Source organism: Primulina tabacum, chromosome 1, assembly GCF_025594145.1.
Source record: "Primulina tabacum isolate GXHZ01 chromosome 1, ASM2559414v2, whole genome shotgun sequence".
Taxonomy (NCBI): Eukaryota; Viridiplantae; Streptophyta; class Magnoliopsida; order Lamiales; family Gesneriaceae; genus Primulina; species Primulina tabacum.
Window position 1 is genome coordinate 15,555,611 of NC_134550.1, and position 21,221 is coordinate 15,576,831.

Here is a 21,221-nt window from a genome sequence, read left to right on the forward strand (position 1 = left end):
TATTAGAAAATTCATGTAGGCTTAAATAATTATTTGGGACATGTTAGAGCCAATGAAATTAAGAAAATGTCAAAAACGTGAAATTTTACGTCTAGGGGTAAAACGGTCATTTTACACCTAGAATTAGTAAATGTCATGTCAGTGTCCTGAATGCTGTTTTATATGCCAATATGATTATTTTAAATCTTTATGAATTTTTATATGATAAAATATGTATTTTTAATGTTTATGAATTTAATATTTCAAGTGTTAATTTAAATGTTCATGATTTAATATGTTAAAATGTTGGTTTTAAAACGTTTATGGCTTTTTATAATTTTTATATGTTAAAACGTTTATTTTAAATGTTTGCGGATTCTTAATATGTTAAAATATTTATTTTAAAATGTTCATGGATATTTTTGAGTTTTAATATGTTAAATTATGATTTTAAAAATATTTATGGATTTTATGATTTATCGTGGACATTTAAAAGACATGTTGCATGCTTGATTTTAAAGAAAAACGTTGTTATATGCATGTTTTTATTAAGTGATGGAAATATGAAATGTTGAAGGGCGTGAAGGGATTGTGACTAACACGATGACACGTTGGAAATATCGTGAGGGCGATCGCGTTTCCATTAATACGAATACGAATACGTGATACGAATACGTTGATATGTTAATACGTCGACCATGGACTCAGTTGACCGGTGAGAGTGTTGCTGATGTCTCCGCCGCCCAGTACTGTGGTTTTATGTAGATGGATCCATCGTCCAATACAATTAAGAATACGAGTCAAAATCACGATCCGAATTCAACAAACACAAATATGAATATGTTTATGACGAATATGAATACAAATATGATGATATGAATATGAATACGAATATGGTGATATGAATATGGATACGAATATGAATATGTTTATGCAAATGTTTATGAATATGTTGATATGAAAATGTTTAGGAAAATGTTTTTATTTAAAGTTTATGCATCATGAAAATGTTTGCGAAAATGTTTAAGTTTATGTATCTTCATGAAAACGATATTTTAAGTACAAGTATTTTTCACTGTTGTATGTGATCTGTATATGTATACTTGTTATAAAAAATATGATGTGTTGAGTATTTAGACTCACTAGGTGTGATTGATGTAGGTGATTATGATAATAATGTTAATGGAGGTCTTGACTGTTGATCTGACTTGACTGAAGGTGCACATAACCCGAGGACCGACGCTAGTTTTCCGCACTAGTTATGATTTATGATTCCATGTTATGATAAAGATTTTTACCACCTTTTATTTATGTTTGCGAGTGGTTTTTGAGAGGTTATAGTATGTGCTATACTTTTTAAATAATGTTTTTAGGTTGGTAAAACGTTTGACGATTTTATGCTTTAAAATATTTCTCTTTGTATTTTTAAATGTTAGTTGGATATTTATTTTTAAAATGATGTCAAAAATATTTATACAAATATATAAGGTTCGGCCGACGTTAGTAAGGTTTTTTTAAAAAAATTCTAGTACAAGTTAAGAAAACGAATAGCAGACGTTTCACTTTTATTTTTCGCATTAACTTAAGATTTAAAGTAAATATTTTGAGGATTATTTTATTAGAGATTTTATACTTTATTTTGAAGTTTAGTGCTTGGATTATTTTAAAATTGATGTACGATTTTGTGGTTGACAATTTATGGATTTTTATGCATTTGAAGTTTTTAAATTATTAGTTTTTATGTTGGATGGTTTTGAAGTTAGAAGAAAATGGTTATAAAAAAAATTTCTCTAGTATTTATTTAAATTTCAAAGTTAAAAGTAAGTGACGTTTCAGTTGGTATCAGATCACTGATACCAACTGAAACGTCATTTAATTTTAACTTTAAAATTTAAATAAATACTAGGGAATTTTTTTATATATAAATATTTTCTTCTAACTTCAGAACCATCCAACATAAAAATTAATAATTTAAAAACCTTAAATACATAAAAATCAATAAATCGTCAACCATAAAATCTTACGTCGATTTTAAAATAATCCAATGACTAAACTTCAAAATAAAGCATAAAACCTTTAATAAAATAATCCTCAAAATCTTTTCTTCAAAACTTTAAATACTAAGCTAATGCGGAAAATAAAAGTCTCTCGGGAGTGTACTGTCAGACTCGATCCACTCAAGCATCAACGTCTCTCTCAAAACCATCTTCGTCTGCGACCATCCAAACATAGTGAGTTAATGACCAAGCACGTTCCATAAATATCAAATAATACATATAGATGCATATGCAGCTTTAAAATAAATATTTAATAAAATAAGCTGGCGTAAAAACTCGTAATCATATATAAATCATAAATCATAAAGTATTTCCTCATCGTATATCATTTTAGGTGAAGTTTGATACTTGAAAGTGACTATGCTTTATCATATCATCATGTGGTCGACTGTTCAGTCTAGCTATACCAAGTACCTGGGGGCGGGGCGTCAGCAACTCTCGTCACTGGACTGTGGCCAAATATGAAAATATGATAATCGGATTCTCTCTGGGGCCTTCTCCCGTAATCGAGCCCCCTTTGGGATTTTTTCCCTCACGATATCCCGAATCATATCATTTATGTTACAGTCAATTCACATCCTTCAAAATATTTTTCCTTTACTTTTATTTATAAAATATCGTATCTTTCAAAAATCGTAAAACAACATTTTTTTTGGAAAAATCATACTGTATTTTCATATATCATAAAAATATCACATTTGAATCATAAACATTAAAATATCATTTATCATGTATTATGATTTTCGGGACAATGCCAGACCTTTCGAACTACCTCGGAGGTAAAATGACCATTTCACCCCTGGACCTCGAAGTTCTCAATTTTGACTTTTCTTACTTTTATTGACTCGAGCCTATCCCATTTCATCATATAATTTTAATTTTGACTTCTAATATTTTCTTAGACGTAAACCCGAGCATTTCGATTTATTGACTTAATAGTTAAATCGCGAAGCATTTTAAATCCGAATTAATTCCAAACTTAATATTTTCTTCCTAAACTTTAAACATAAGCTTTACATCCCTAAACTATCCCCATGAACCATGATTCGATCCCTGTAGACCATGGTTGAAGTCCCTTGCTTCTCCCTAGCCATTTTCGAACCTCTTTCTCCCAAACCAAGCTATCTCACCCAAAACTCTCAAGCCAGCCCCGAACCACCTTGGACCAGACCACCGGCCACCCTCCTGAACCCTACTGGACTAGCCCCTGACCAGCCGCACCACCCCCTTCGCACCTTACCACATAGCCGATGGAAACATCCCAAAACATACAAGGAAAACCCTAACTTTCAAGCCTCCACCATACACTTCCTTTGCTACTATACAACCATTGTTTACCTCTTAAACGACAATTTTTACAATCCTTTAATGTCCCCTAACGGCAACATGTCCTTTAGAAATCATAACATGTCTCAAAAGAGCACAAAAACGTCAAAACTTTGAAAAATATTCATCCAATCGTCAAATAATTTGATCAATATAATTTTCATGCTTAAAAACAATAAAACATGCATATTATGATTTGAACGGTGCAAAAAGAAGGTTTAAAAACGTGTTTTTTGCGTTTAAAATGCTCGAAATACAAATACCAAAGCAATGGAACGTTAATGACGAACGAAGGACGATTTCTACCATTTTTCTACCCTTTTTCTAGTCAAAAACACCGACCGAAAACTCAACTTAGGATTCAAAGGAGTCAGTGATCATTGTTGGACGAAAGAACGATGAAGAAAATCGAAGAACGAAAGAGTTCACAATGCCTTCCATGTATCGGTGCTCCGCAAGTACATATCGAATCTGTCACGTGTACTAAATTTTGAGCCACTGCAGCTTACACCAAACTTGTCTTATGAGAAGAAGCCTACTCAAATTTTAGGCAGATATGAGAGAAGGCTGCAGAACAAGGTGATAAAGATGGTCAAAGTCAAGTGGCTGAACCACTCGGAGGAAGAAGTCACTTGGGAGACCGAGACTAGTTGTTCGGTAAGTCATAATTTCAAGGACGAAATTTTATTTAAGAAGGGGAAGATTTGTAACGTCCAAAATCAGTCCACGAAAACCGCATGCATGCAATACATTGCTTATTTATTTTATTTAATTGATTTTAAATGTTTAAATGATATATTTTATATAATTAAATGTTTAAATTTCATGATTTCATAAAATTAAGGATTTTGTCCAGATATTCGATATGAGGCCGGGGAGAGAAGAACGAGAACGAGAACGACCAAGATAAAAATATTTTTCGATAAATATTTTTACGGCTTGATAAAATGATTAAATAGGATGAAAACTTTCTAAAAATGCTGAAGTCAAATTACTTGACGAGCCGGACCCAATTTTATCCGGGAAGCTAGTTTTAGTCAAACAAACGACTTTTATGGATCCAAAGTTTTTATTTTTTAAAACGATTTTTGTAAACTTTTATTTTATAACTAATTGGGCTTTAATGGGCTCATTGTACCTAGGATTAATGGGCCCATTGTGCCTAGGATTAATGGGCATAATTACTTTCAAAATAAGAGTCCTAAAAACTCTAGACTTCTAAATCACCTAAAACACTAAATTAGAAAATCAAAAGAGTTGTATTGGCCGAAAATCACATACAACACACACTGATTTTTGAAAATTGCTAATTAGTCCCTTTAATTTCTGAATTGACATAATTCAGTCCATAAGTTCTCAATCTCCTCAATATAATCCTAGCATAAATGCTTATTAATTCGAGCAATGAAGCAATATAAAATGCTTAGATAGCCAGAATACTTGTAATAAGCATAGTGTATGGCTCTGCTTGCTCAACATGCATCACATAAACCCTTCCAGTCACAGGCTGCTTCTGCCTCGGGCAATCAATAGCCTTCTGCATGTCTCCTCCGCACCTGAAGCACTTGTAGGTGCCCTACATACACTTGCCAGAGTGCTGGCGATTGCATTCCTTGCAGAGCGGCCTCTCATCAGTCTTCGGGACAGCTGCCGCCATGTTCATATAACGGAAGATCACCTCCAACGACCTAATCCACCCCTCAGCCATGAATGGATCAGTAGTACCAGAAAAATCCTTCGGATCCATCCTCCGAAACTGCATGTAAATATCATCAGGTCGTCCCCGAGCAGCATTCCCAGCATGCTACTTCAATAAACGAGCCATCCCCTCGAGCACCCGTGAAGCAGCATCCAGGGGTGGTCGAGGTATCTTCTCACGCCTCTATTCCTACCTCTCACCCTCAGTACTCATGGAAATAACACGTCGGGGAGGCATCACTGTACACGCAGTACAAACCACGTAACCAAAAAGCATTTAAATTTAAAAATACGTCTAGCCTTCTAATTCACATATCATAGAAGCATTTATAATTCAACATATAAATCTTAAAACAGTAAACTCACAGACTTTGAGGCTTGATTTTGAGCTTCTCAGAGTAGCAGTAACACAACCCTCTCGGAATCCTTCGCTCTGATACCAACCGAAACGTCCCTTACTTTTAACTTTAAAATTTAAATAAATATTAGGGAAATTTTAATTTTTTTATAAACATTTTTCTTATACTTCAAAACCATCTAACATAAAAACTAATAATTTAAACACTTCAAATGCATAAAAATCCATAAATCTTCCACCACAAAATAGTACGTCAATTTAAAATAATCCAAACACTAAACTTTAAAATAAAGCATAAAATATCTAATAAAATAATCCTCAAAATATTTACTTTAAAATCTTTAAATCTTAAGCTAATGCAAAAAATAAAAGTCTCTCGGGAGTGTACTGTCGGACCCGATTCACCCAAGCGTCAGCGCCTCCCTCAAAATCATCCTCACCTGCGACCATACAAACTTATTGATTCTAATGACTCAGCACGTTCTAACCATACATAATAAATAATACATATACATGCACATGCAGCTTTAAAATAAATCTTTTAATAAAATAATTTGGCGTAAAAACTCGTAATCATATGCAAATCATTAAATCATAAAGCATTTCATCAGTATATATCATTTTGGGTGAAGTTTGATCATTGAAAATGACTATCATATAACATATGATAGACTTAATTTAATTGTGGTGATGATAGTCAAAACCAGTAAATCGCGTTAGTAAAACCAGAAGATAGTATAAAAAAAGCAGAAGTTCTCGTGTCGCCTTAACAAAGCAGTACTATCAGTTTAGAAAGACAGAAGTAGAACTTGACTTCTACTAAATCAGAACCTAACGATCATCTATTATATGTTACCGTTACTTTACGAAGTACAAAGTATTAAATGCGTCATTAATGCTGAACAAAGTCATTTAATACGTTTTACCAAATGTGATATGAAACAAGACTGATTGTTCTGAATCTTTTTGCAGGAACCTTTTTAGGCAATAAAGCTGATCTTATCATAAGTCAAAGAAGCCGTTTTGTTTATAGACGTTGGATTCAAGACTTCTATAAATACACAAGATCAACGACGTTTATAGGTTACCAATAACGAAACAACGTTTACATTTTTTCATACGAACGTCGATTTGAGCACTCAGACTTACATATCATCTTCAAGCTCAATATACAGAAAAGCAGCACACGCTTAACTTTAGTTGTCTGATCTTTTGAGATCATATTGTGCTGACTGTTTCTTACTCTCTCTACAATCATATTCAAGTTATTATATCTTTGAGAAGAGATTGTAATCTGGAAAAGAATATTTTCCAGAACTTTGCTGTATTCGTATTATTGTGTTGAGAAACTAAGAGTTTCAGTAGGCGAAGGATAAGTCCTGCTGAAGTGGGTGTGTACAAGTGTTGTACAGTAAAAAACAAAGTCTTTTAGTGATGCCTTCTGGAAACAGAAAAAAGGAGAGATGTAGAAGATTTTATCTTCGAACTTCCATGAACAACTATTGTCTATTGCCTACTGTTTTACTGTATTTCACCGTACTCTATTGGATCGTTTACGCACTACTTATTGTGATCTGGTGGACTTACTTTCAAACAAGAACAACTATAATCTCTAACAGGATTCTAGCACCCTTTGCAAAAACGACCGTCAAATGAAAGAGTTTATTCACTCCCCTCTAAACTCTATTTCAATCCCCAACAAGTGGTAACAGAGCAGATTTCTCTAGTTCTATATTTACAACAGTTATGGCACACTTTAGCAAGGTTCCCATGTTCTCAAAAGAAAACTTTGATGACTGGAAGATCCGGATGCAAGCTCATCTTGTAGCCCAAGATGATAAATGTGGTATGTCATCACAGATAGTCCTTTGAAGATTTTAAAATCTAACATTGTTGTTGCTATTACTGAGAGAGCGCCTCAAATGGTTGAAAAACACAGAAGTGAATGGACTGACGAAGATAAGAAGAAAGTCAATCTTGATAATGTTTGTGAAGGACATTCTTTACAAAACCCTCGACAAAAATACCTTCAGCAAAATCAAGATGTGTTCTATTGCTAAAGAGATTTGGGAGAAGCTCATCCAAATCTGTGAAGGAAATGAGCAGACGAAAGAGAATAAACTGTCTATAGCAATGCAAAAATTCGAAAATCTCAAAATGAAAGTTGGAGAAACTCTGAATGAGTTTGATGAACGGTTCAGCAGCCTGGTAAATGAACTAGCAGCTCTTGGGAAAGAGTATGGCAACAGAGAAATATCACTCAAGGTGATGAGAGCTTTAGCTAGGGAATGGGACGTTAAAAACAATGGCTATGAGAGTCTCTAAAGATCTAAACAAGTTGGAGCTACATGACTTGTTTGCTGACTTAAAAGCCTATGAGTTCAAACTGGAAGTGAAAAGCGGAGAAGAGCCCTCCACAAGTCTACCAACCAAGGCTCTTGTTGCTGCTACTGCTGCTGCTGGTGCTGCTGCTGCTGCTACAGTTGTTCCACAAGCATTGCCTTCTTACACTATTGAGAGAACTTCTGAAAAGACTGCTGAACTCTCTTTGTGAAGAAATTCTCCAGATTCATGAAGAAGAATCACGGAGCTTACAAAGCCCGAACCGAAACTTCAAGAAGGATTCACCACCTGGTGACATGGCGTGCTTTCACTGTGGAAAGATCAGGTCACTTTATTGCTGATTGTACAAAGCCCAAGAAGGATGACCAGAAGAAAAATGAATACAAGAGGAATGATAAGAAGTTCAGAAAAGACCGCAAAGCAATGATTACTGAGGAAATCAAATCTAAATGGGTGGATTCTAGCTCTGAGTCTTCTGACTTAGAAAGTTATTCTAGTGAAAGTGATGCAGAAGAGATCAAATGTCTCATGGCAGATATTAAACCAACCTCGACATCAGGAGAGGTACTTGACTTTGACTCTGACGAATTTACACGAACTGATTTAATTAAAGTACTGCATGACATGGTGGAAGAGTACTCAAAACTTTCCCAATCATTCGAGGAAGTTAAGATTGAAAATCAAGAATTAAAAAATCAAGTCAGTAAGTCACTTTCTTGCAAAAGAACTGCTGCAATGATTTAAAAGCTGAGATGACTAAGTTAAGAATGGAGAATGAAAGAGTGAATGCAAATTACCAAAAAATGAGGTCTGAAAACCAGAAGCTATCTATTTTGGTAAATGCATGGAACAAGTCTTCTGTTTCCTTAGAGAAGATTCAAGAATTGCAGAAGCAATCCGGTGACAGGAGTGGTCTCGGATTTAGCAATAATGAAAGCACTTCTTAAACAAGTACTAAGCCAGAGCTGGATAAAGGCAAAGGGAAATTCATTCACTTTGTCAAATCCAGTGTGGTATATGAACCTGAAAGTACCAACTGTTCGAGTTGAAAATATTGTAGATCAGACGAACAGAAGGAAGCATTATGGTCTGGGTTATGTTGAACCTAAGAGAAGAGTTCACCAGAGTTCTGGATCCAGCAGAGGATTCAACTCAGGAGGACAACCCCAGATGAAGGTTAAAAACTACCAGCACTATAATTCTAGACCTTTTCAGAAGAGATAAAGACCAGACAACAAAAACAGAAGGGAAGAACAACATTCTAAGATGCATTTTGTTAAGAATAGCAGACCTTCTGTTGCACACACCGCTTTGGATACCCGAAGTACAAGGTCACCTAGAATTGTACAAATGTGGGTTCCTAAAGGACTGATAAGCATTGGACCCAAATAGATTGGGTACCAGATACTAAAATTTGTGTTTGCAGGAACAGGAGAGGAAAGCCAAATCAGCAGCTCCACATGGTATCTGGACAGTGGATGTTCCAGACATATGACTGGACAGAAAAATCTACTATCAGAAGTAATAAGTTGTATTGGACCAAAGATACCATTTGGAGATAACTCAAAAGGTAAAACCGTGAGTAAGGGTAAGATTATCCATGATAACATTACTATCAATGATGTACTATTAGTTGAAAATCTTTGTTACAACTTGATTAGCATTAGTCAACTATGTGATAATGGTTATTTTGTGGCTTTTCAGAAATACACATGCACAGTTAAAAATGCTGATGAGTCTACTGTATTAACTGGAAAAAGAGAAGGCAACACATACAAAGTTTCATGGAATTTAGATCATGTTAATGTTCCTACATGTTTAGTTGCCTCTCTTATTAATAAACATTGGCTATGGCATAAGAGATTGAATCATCTGAATTTCAAGTCAATCAATAATTAAACTTTGTAAGAATCATGTCTGTTCTGCATGTCAACTTGGTAAACAAGTCAGATCTAGCTTCAAGAATAAAGGTAGTAAATCAACTTCAAGGTGTTTGGAATTATTGCATATGGACTTGTTTGGTCCAATCCCTATCATGAGCTTAGGGGAAATGAAATATACACTTGTTGTTGATGACTTTTTCAGATTTACTTGGGTAATATTTCTTGCTGCAAAAGATCAAACCAATAGTCTCCTGATCAAGATTCTGAAAAAGATTCAAAATGAAAAATCTATTTCTCTCATTAAAATCAGAAGTGATCGGGGAACTGAATTTACTAACAAGATTCTTGAGTTATACTTGGATGAACAAGGCATTCATCATGAATATTCAGCTGCTAGAACGACTCAACAGAATAGAGTAGCTGAGAGGAGAAACAAAACTCTTAAAGAAGCTGCTAGAACAATGCTAGCAGATGAAGATATCTCTCAGCACTTCTGGACAGAATCAATCAACACAGCTTGCTACACACAGAACAGAACAATGATCAACAAAAGACTTAATCAGACTCCGTATGAGATATGGAAAGGGAGTAAGTCTAATGTATCTTATTTTTATGTATTTGGTTGCAGATGCTTTGTTCACAATAACGGTAAAAATTATTTATCTGAATTTGATTCAAAATCAAATGCTGGACTATTTCTTGGTTATTCAGCAGTAAACAAAGCTTGTAGAATTTTCAATAATAGAACTCTTAATGTTGAAGAATCCATTCATGTTGTTTTTGATGAAGATAACAGTGCCCCTAGAAGTTCTAACGTGTCAAATCTAAGTAACAGGTTATACAGGATTCATCTGGAACTGGATATTGAAGATGATGCAGAACCTAGTTTTAAAGATGATCAAAATCCAAAACCAGACATTCCTCAGATAGAACTAATTGCTCAGACACAGGAAATACCAGAACCAGAAGTGAACATTCCAGAACCTGCTACTGCTCCAGCTGAGCCTAATTTCAATCCATTAAACCAGGAAGAAATCTCTTTAAACCCTTTTGTTTGGAGGAAATCCCATCCTTAATCTTTGGTTATTGGTAATCCCGCAACTCCATTAAGAACCAGAAGGCAAATGATTAATGAATATATGCATGATGCCTTTATCTCTCAGGAAGAACCAAAGAAAATTGAAGAAGCTCTTCTGGATCTCAGTTGGATTGAAGCCATGCAAGAAGAGGTGAATCAATTTTTAAAAAAATGAAGTTTGGTTTCTTGTACCCAGACCATCTCATCAAGCTGTCATTAGAACGTGGTGGGTATTTAGAAATAAACTAAATGAATAAGGCACTTTGATCGAAAAAAAAAAGCAAGACTGGTAGCTCAAAGTTTCAGACAAGAAGAAGGAATAGACTATGATGAAACATATGCACCAGTAACAAGGCTTGAAGCAATCAGAATATTTTTAGCCTTTGCTGCTTTCAAAAATATCAAAGTTTATCATATGGACGTGAAAAGCGCCTTCTTAAATAGTCTACTGCAAGAAGAGGTCTACGTTGAATAACCTCCAGGTTTTATCGATCATTTCTTACCAAATCATGTATTTAAATTACACAAAGCCCTGTATGGTTTAAAACAGGCGTCTCAAGCTTGGTATGACACACTTTCACAATTTCTTGTTAATAATGATTTTACTATCGACACATTAGATAAAAATTTGTTCACTTTAGTTAAGAATAAGCACATTATGTTAGTACAGATTTATGTTGATGACATTATTTTTGGGTCAACTAACCCCAAATTGTGTACAAAGTTTTCCAAATTGATGCAGGAACAATTTGAAATGAGCATGATGGGAGAATTAACATTCTTCCTAGGATTACAGATCAAGCAACTTGATACTGGAATCTTTTTAAATCAAGCTAAGTATACTAAGAAACTACTGAAAAAGTTTGGCATGGAAACATGCTCTGCTGCTTCTACTCTTATGAGCTCATCTACTACACTTGACAAGGATGAAAGTGGAATTTTTGGTTCCCTGTTATATCTTACTGCCAGTAGACCTGATATTATGTTTGTTGTATGTATTTGTGCAAGATTTCAATCTAACCCTAAGCAGTCACATTACATTACTGCTAAGCGCATACTGAAATATTTGAAGGGCACTCAAAATGTCGGCTTATGGTATCACAATGATTCATCTTTCAATCTTATTGGATATTCAGATGCTGATTATGCAGGTTGCAAATTAGACAGAAAAGTACAAGTGGTTTTTGTCAATTTCTTGGTGATAGGTTGATCTCCTGGTTTAGTAAAAAGCAGACTTCCATAGCTACGTCTACTGCAGAAGCAGAATATCTTGCCGCTGGAAGCTGCTGCTCTCAAATACTGTGGATACAGCAACAACTTAAAGACTACGGAGTTCAAGCTTCAGAATCACCTATCTTCCGTGACAATACCAGTGCTATAGCAATCACGCAAAATCCAGTAATTCATTCCAGAACAAAGCACATAGATATCAGACACCATTTTATTAGAGATCATGTGCTGAAGAAGGACACTCATTTGGAATACGTTTGTACTGATCTACAAGCGGCAGACATCTTTACAAAGCCTCTGCCTGAGAATAAGTTTTCCTACTTTCGAAATGTTCTTTGTTTAATTGATTGAACTTGAGTTTATTGATGTTATCAGTTGCCCGATTATTCAACTCATATCAATTCGTTTATAAGTAAAAGGAGACAATTTGTGGCAACTACAGATATTTCATTAAGAATAGAATCGACGTCTTACAACTTGATTCAAATTTCTTTCTACAGCATATTGCCATATTCTAAACCAGTTATTCAAATCATGACTTCTAATATTCCGTAAGTTTTCAGAATTAGTGAAAAGGTCAAGCCACTCCCACTCTCTTGACAACAGCAAATGGTTCAACACATCATCTTTGACCAGATCAGATATGTGATCAACTCGAGCAAGCCTCTTGAATCTTCTTGCAAGTGACCTATGTTTAGCAGAAGCAGGAAACTCTCCAGTATTGATTGTTTGGAGGTCATGAACAATAGTCCAAATGGACATAACCTCGTCAAAAATGAAGTCTTCTGCACCTTGTTTTAATTCTTGCAGAAGTTGGGGTGTCCATGAAGGACGAGGAACATGAGTGCTGCTTTCACAATCCATTGGAATACTATTTTCATTATAAGCAGAAGTCATCTTTATTTATAGACAAGACTTGAGGAAGACGAGGAGTCATCGAGCTTTAAATTTTTCAGACTAAGTTTTTCTCACTCTTCCTTCTGTTTATTTCTTGTTACTTGTTTATTCACTTATTTGCATTAAGTAAAAACATTAGATAAACTCAAATATGACAAAATTGAATATTTCATTCATAAAACCAGATGCATTACATTGTCCTATCTATTACATTGTGTTGATATCAACAGCTTGAAGTACTGCAAAGTACTTCAGCAGGAACCTAACTAAGATCTGCTGGAATCCCCTTTCTTGGCATGATCGTGGTTGCTGAACGGGATGATTACACAGCTTAGTACTAATAAAAAGGAACAATCTAACTGATTGTTCACATTACAGGCCAAAGAATTTTTTCCAAGACTTCATATTTTGAAAAAGGATGTCTTCAGACATCATCTTATGAGAAGCTGGAAATGGTCCTTGGAACTCCTCTACTGAATCAGTCTCTAGAGAAGACTCCGAGAGCATACTTGCATCATCCATTTGTGTTTTGTTATTATTTGAGTACTTATTTTAACTTGTGAGATTGCAGGTACTTATATAGAATGGTTGGGAAGCTAAAGAGACGCCCTACCGGTCACATCTTGCACGAATATCAAGAGTCTTCTATCATTCTCTCAGATATCGTATCTTTTGCATTTATTACTTGCATTAATTTAGGGGGAATATTATTTTATTCTGTCTTTTCTTTTTCCATGCTTTAACAGAAGCAGAAGAAGGTTTGTCTTTTCGATAAAACAATGTATCTACTGGTTTTTATTCAGATGCTGAAAATATTTCAGTACTCCATAACTTCCAGTAGAAATTAAGACGACAAACTCTCTTCTAATTTTTCAGTAACCACTTTGGACAACCCGCCTTTTATTTTACTTTTTAAAATTTTGGCGTATCTGACACTATCTGCTCAACTTTTCAAATTCAACCGTAAACATATTGACACGTGTCTTTATGTTTCACTGACGACTGTACATTCTAAACTATTAACCGACTCTTCTCAGATTTTTTACCCTTACGCTTTCAAATCTTTTACATACTAACTACTATTTTCTCTCATATTCTCATTCTACTGCAAAATCTACTTGATAAGTGTAATTTATTTCACTTTTATTACTGTTTTTAACTTAGAATTATGTGATTCTTGAGCAGTTTATTTGATTTGTTGTTGTTTTTGTTGTTATAGTTTGGAAGTATAGAATAAGAGTGTGAAGTATTAAAAGTGTTGAATTGAAAAGTGAAAAAAGATAAAAAAATACAGTAGCTGCAGCGCACCCGCGCTTATTCATGTACCGCACCCGCGGTAAGCTAGTGCACCCGCACTGAAATAGAAAGCGCACCTGCGCTCATACGCCAGAAAGAGGACCGCACCCGCGGTCTGTTCTTCACCGTACCCGCGGTCTTCGAAAAGCAGAATCCAGAAATTCTGTAACTTTGTATGCTGCGCGTGGAAGTTTGAGAATTTTGTGTGCTACGACTTCTATCTTGTCTGGACTATAAAAAGCCATCATTTCCTACTATCTAGGGTATTGGGGAGCCAAGGAAAGAGTGAAGGAGGCTACTACTAGATTGAAGATCAAATTCATCAAGTTTGGAAGAAATCTTTTGTACAACTCCGGGAACGGAATCAGCTCTTCAAACTCTTGTTCTAAGTTCTTCTTTCCTTTGTTTTTCATTTTTTATGTCTTATTTTAAAACCATGTTTTGTTGTTTTGATTTTGTTATTATGAACTAAGTTTTAATTCTAGAGGAATGATGGAACAAAACTAGAAACCATGTGTTAGAAGTTATAAATTAAGTTATTTAAGTTCTTCATATTGTTCATTTGTATTGTTCTAATCTTAATGCTTTCAATTTATTGGCCATATTTTGAATGATTTATATGTTTACAATTTATCACTCGGACGAGGAAATTATAAACAAGAAAAAGATCAAATACATCAATGGTATTTATAGAGTTCGGAAGACCTATAATGCTATCGAAGCCTATAGAGAATCTAGTGCTTGTTGTGTTATTTAATTGTAAATTGTTGATGGGAATGTCACAATTCATTTTTAGATAACAAATATCTACTACTTGGAAGAGGGAGTAGATAATAATAGGATTTTTTGCTAATGAATAAAAAGGACTTTTATAACAAAGCTAATAAGAATTACACATGGTGGATAGTTGCGTGAAATCGGACCTCTATATCTTTTATCTCATTTTTATTTGCTAAAATTTGGTGTTATATATATATCTATATTTATTTATTTTTAAATCCATTTTCAATTTAGTCATTCATAAAATCAAATCCTTAAATTGATTTTTCTAAATAAAGTCAAGACTATTTTAATCACAAGCATTAATATACGTTTATATACACACTCCTCGTGGGATCGACACTTGTACTCAATAATATATTTTACTATAACTTGACGTCGTGCGCTTGCGAGCAATCAAGAAAACACGCAACAAGTTTTTGGCGCCGTTGCCGGGGAGTGTTTATTTTAAATTTATATTAGTATTGTTACCAATTAGTCTTGATTTTAATTTAGATTTGTTTTTATTGTATTACATTAAACATTGATTTGTTTCTTATCTTTGTTTGACAGTGCATGCGAAGATCGCAAAATCTTGACTTGCTTATCTTTGATCCTGAGATCAAAAGAACCGCAAGAAGATTAAGAAAGGCAAGAAGAGAAGAGATTCAAGCAATGGCTGACAATAGAGATAATGAAAATCCACCCACTGCAATACCCATCAGAGATCATTTTAGGCCGGTATTAAATACTCATTATTCAGGAATAGCACGAGGGACTATTAATGCAAACAACTTTGAACTCAAGCCTGCATTAATAAACATGGTTCAACACAATCAGTTTGGGGGAGCAGCTACCGCAAATCCTCATCTACATCTCAGAACATTCCTTGAAATCACTGACACGGTAAAAATAAATGGTGTTTCTGATGATATAATTCGATTGCGTTTGTTTTCTTTTTCTCTTAGGGACCAAGCAAGAGGATGGCTCCAATCGCTTCCTTTGGGGAGTATCACTACATGGCAGGAGTTAGCAACCAAGTTCCTTGCTAAATATTTTCCACCTGCGAAGTCTGCACAGTTGAAAATTGAGATAAGTACTTTTAGGCAGACTGACTTTGAGCAATTATATGAGGCATGGGAACGGTATAAGGAGTTGTTGAGGAGGTGTCCAAACCATGGTTTTGAAGATTGGGTACAGATTGAATTGTTTTACAATGGTTTGAATGGACAAACAAGAGGCACTGTGGATGCAGCAGCTGGTGGCACGATATTTGCAAAACCACCTGATCAAGCATATGATTTGCTTAAACAGATGACCATTAACAGTTATCAGTGGCCATCTGAGAGGTCAAGAGTAAAAAAGCCAGCTGGGATTTATGCCATAGATCCTATTACATAACTCACCGCACAAGTTTCAGCTTTAACAACTCAAATTGCAGCTATGGATAAAGCTAGTACAACAGAGGTTGAAAATGCATCGGTTGTTACTGAAGAACCACATATTCTTGATGAGGCTCATTATATCAACAATAGGAATTTTGGTGGCTACGGAGGATATCGAGGTAACCCTCTCCCTAACACTTATCATCCTGGTTTGAGAAATCATGAGAATTTTTCATATGCTAATAATAAGAATGTGTTGAATCCTCCACCGGGGTTCAATACATCAAAGGGGGAAGGAAAACCTTCACTTGAGGATCTAGTTGGGACATTTGTTGCTGAATCTAGTAAAAGGATGGCTAGGACTGAATCTCGTCTTGATGGCATGGAAACTCACATGGGAAATATGGGTGCCACAATGAAATCATTGGAGACACAGATTGGACAGTTGGCTAATGCATTGAGAGATCAAAATAGAGGTCAATTCCCAAGTAATACTGAAGTGAATCCAAAGGAGCAATGCAAAGCTGTAACTTTGAGAAGTGGAAGAGAAATTGAGGTTAAAAATTCCAAAGAGAATGAGGAAAGCGAGAAGACAGTTGAAGAATTTGAAACCAAGGGATCCAAAGCTGAAGTTGAAGTTGAACAACCTCCAGTATTTAAGCCGACTCTTCCATACCCACAGAGATTTAGGAAGAAGATTATTGATGATCAATTTGCAAAATTTTTGGGAATTTTCAAGAAGATTCACATCAATATTCCATTTGCTGATGCTTTAGAGCAAATGCCAAACTATGCAAAGTGCATCAAAGATGTGATGTCAAAGAAGAGGAAGCTGCAAGAGTTCGAGACAGTGAAGTTGACCGAAGAGTGTAGCGTCATTCTCCAAAAGAAGCTACCACAAAAACTAAAAGATCCAGGGAGTTTTACTATTCCTTGCATTATTGGTGGTAATCATGTTAATAAAGCTTTATGTGATCTTGGAGCAAGTATTAATCTTATGTCATTTTCTATTTACAGGGACTTGAAGCTTGGGGAGGTAAAACCAACCACTATAACTTTGCAACTTGCAGATAGGTCACTCACCTATCCTCGTGGAATTGTTGAAGATGTTTTGGTAAAAGTTGACAAGTTTATCTTCCCCACTGATTTTGTAATACTTGATATGGAGGAAGATCAAGATTCTCCATTGATTTTTGGGCGACCCTTCTTAGCCACTAGGAAAGCACTGATAGATGTACATAAAGGAGAACTCACCTTGAGAGTTGGTGGGGAAGCTGTGATATTCAACATCTATAAGGCTATTAAAGGTAATGACGAGGTGAGTACTTGTAAAAGCATTGATATAATTGACTCTTGTGTTGCTGAGATTGGTATAAGTCATACAGTAAAAGATCCATTAGAAAGATGTCTTTCTAGTACTGTTGGTAGAGTTGATGATGATGATTGGGAATTGAGAGAGCAACTTTTGGCTCTTGAGGATTTGCCAAAGGTGAAAGAAGCCGCAAAGGAGAAGTTGGATGAAGAAAAGTGTTCAGAGATTATACATTCATCCCCTGTTTTGAAGGAATTGTCAAGTCATCTTTGCTATGCTTTCTTGGGTGAGAAGTCGACATATCCGGTAATTATCTCTTCCTTTCTTACTTTAGATGAAAAAGAGAAATTGTTGAGAGTGTTGAGGAAATTTAAAACTGCATTTGGGTGGTCGATTTCTGATATCAAGGGGATTAGTCCCATCATATGCATGCATAGGATTTTAATGGAGGAGTCATACGCTCCTTACGTGGATCATCGAAGAAGGTTAAATGCAGTCATGAAAGAGGTAGTGAAAAATGAAGTGTTGAAATTGTTAAATGCTGGAGTTATATATGCTATTTCTAACAGCAGTTGGGTGTCTCATGTACAAGTAGTGCCTAAAAAGGGTGGAATGACTATGGTAAAGAATGAAAATGATGAACTAATATCTACTCGTACTGTAACTGGATGGCGAGTATGTATTGATTATAGGAAGTTGAACAACGCCACACGGAAAGATCATTTTCCATTACCTTTTATTGATCAAATGCTTGATAGACTTGCTGGTTATTGTCACTACTGTTTTTTAGATGGTTAGTCAGGTTATAACCAGATTGCTATAGCACCGGATGATCAAGAGAAGACAACTTTCACGTACCCCTATGGCCACGTTTTCTTTTAGGAGGATGCCTTTTGGGCTATGCAATGCACCTGCTACTTTTCAGAGATGTATGATGGCCATATTTGCAGACATGGTGGAAGACATCATGGAAGTCTTCATGGATGATTTCTCGGTATTTGGCTCTTCATTTGATCACTGTTTACATAACCTTTCCCTCGTTTTGCAGAGATGTCAAGAAAAGAACTTAGTTCTTAATTGGGAAAAATGTCATTTTATGGTCCAAGAGGGTATTGTTCTTGGACATAAAGTGTCTTCTAAGGGATTAGAGGTAGACAAAGCCAAAGTGGTTGCAATTGAAAAGGTTCCACCACCGAAGAACATCAAAGGGATAAGGAGTTTCTTAGGAACACGCCGGGTTTTATCGTAGATTTATCAAAGATTTTTCTAAGATTACTAAACATTTGTGTAATTTGCTTGAAAAGAAATCCATTTTATTTTTGATGATGATTGTCTGCAGGCATTTGAGAAGATCAAGAAGGCATTGGTGACGGCACCAATCATGATAGTACCAGATTGGAAGGAGCCCTTTGAATTGATGTGCGATGCTAGTGATTATGCAGTAGGTGTGGTGTTGGGCCAAAGACGTGATAAATTTTTTAGATCAATCTACTATGCAAGTCGAACCATGGATGCTGCACAACAAAATTACACAACTACTGAAAAGGAGATGCTTGCAGTAGTATTTGCATTTGACAAGTTTAGACCCTACTTGGTCAGCTCAAAGGTAATTGTTTTCACTGACCATGCAGCTATTCGATACCTTTTTGCCAAGAAGGATGCAAAACCACGCTTGATAAGGTGGATTTTATTGCTCCAAGAGTTTGATTTTGAAATTAAGGATAGGAAGGGGTGTGAAAATCAAGTAGCCGACCACTTGTCACGGCTCGAACTTGAAGAGAAAAAAGAGGAAGAAATCATAAAAGAAGCATTTTCAGATGAACAGCTGTTTGAGGTAAATTCGAAACTCCCTTGGTTTGCTGATATAGCTAACTTCTTGTCCTGTGGTAATCTCCCTCCAGATTTGAGTTATCACCAAAAGAAGAAATTCTTTCACGATGCAAAGTTTTACATATGGGATGATCCATACGTATTCAAGAGATGTGCTGATCAAGTTATAAGGAGATGCGTGGATGGCGTCGAAGCACACCAAATTCTGGAGCAATGCCACTCGCCACCTTATGGTGGACGTTTTGGAGCAACACGAACAGCAGCTAAGGTATTGCAATCTGGTTTCTATTGGCCTAGTATGTTTAAAGATAGTTATACCTTAGTAAAATCATGTGATAGATGCCAGAGGTTAGGAAACATTTCTAGACGTCACGAACTACCACTCACGAATATTTTGGAAGTAGAACTTTTTGACGTTTGGGGCATTGATTTCATGGGACCTTTTCCCCCTTCTTTTGGTAATTCTTATATTTTATTAGCTGTGGATTATGTTTCAAAATGGGTGGAAGCAATCGCCACCAATACTAATGATGCTCGTGTTGTAGCTAAATTCGTGCATAAGAACATCTTCACGAGGTTCGGAACACCGAGAGCCATTATAAGTGACGAAGGTACGCATTTTTGCAATAACATTTTCGACTCACTTTTGGCTAAATACAGTGTGAAGCATAAAGTGGCACTGGCGTATCACCCCCAATCGAATGGACAAGCTGAAATATCCAACCGGGAAATTAAACAAATATTGGAGAAGACAGTCAACATTAACCGGAAGGATTGGGCACTCAAGTTGGATGATGCACTATGGGCATACCGAACCGCATTCAAAACACCTATTGGGATGTCTCCCTATAGGCTCGTATTTGGAAAAGCATGTCACTTGCCACTTGAGTTGGAGCACCGAGCATTCTAGGCAATTAAGAAGTTGAACTTTGACTTAAAAGCATCTGGCGATGTCAGAAAATTGCAACTAAATGAAGTGGAAGAATTCCGAAATGACGCATATGAGAATGCCAAGATCTACAAAGAGCAGACTAAGAAGTGGCATGACAAAATCATTGTTCGAAGGGAGCTCAAACCGGGGCAACAAGTATTATTATTCAATTCTAGTCTGAAATTGTTTCCTGGTAAGTTGAAGTCGCGTTGGTCAGGGCCATTTGTTGTGGAAACAGTGTATCCTCATGGGGCTATCGAGCTAAAGTGTAATGATGGAAGAACTTTCAAGGTGAATGGACAGCGGATTAAGCCTTACTATGGGACCGAAGTAAGGAATATCGACATCATTGGGTTGAGCGAACCACCATGAACAAAATTGGTATAGTCAGGCTGAAGACGTTAAACCAAGCGCTTATTGGGAGGCAACCCAAATTTTTGTTTCTCTATTGCATTTTGTTTTCGGTTTTGTTTTTTTATTCTTGTATTCTTATTTTAGGATGTGTATTTTTGATAGAATGTGTTCTTTTATCTTCCCAAATCTTATGAATTTCAGTTGTTTTTCAGGACTAAAAATTGGAGGAGAAAACCATTTCTGATAGTGCACCCGCGCTGGAAAAACACCGCACCTGCGATAGTTGATGAAAGAAAAAATAAAATTTTCCAGTACCTACACCGCACCCGCGGTCTCTTTTGGAGCGCACCCGCGATGCTTATTGAAGAAAAAAACATAAAATTCCAGTAGCCATACCGCACCCGCGGTGTAATTTACACCGCACCCGCGCTACATTTCCAGAGTCAACACCGCACCCGCGGTACAAAAAGTAGCGCACCCACGGTCGATCATTTTAAATTCAGAA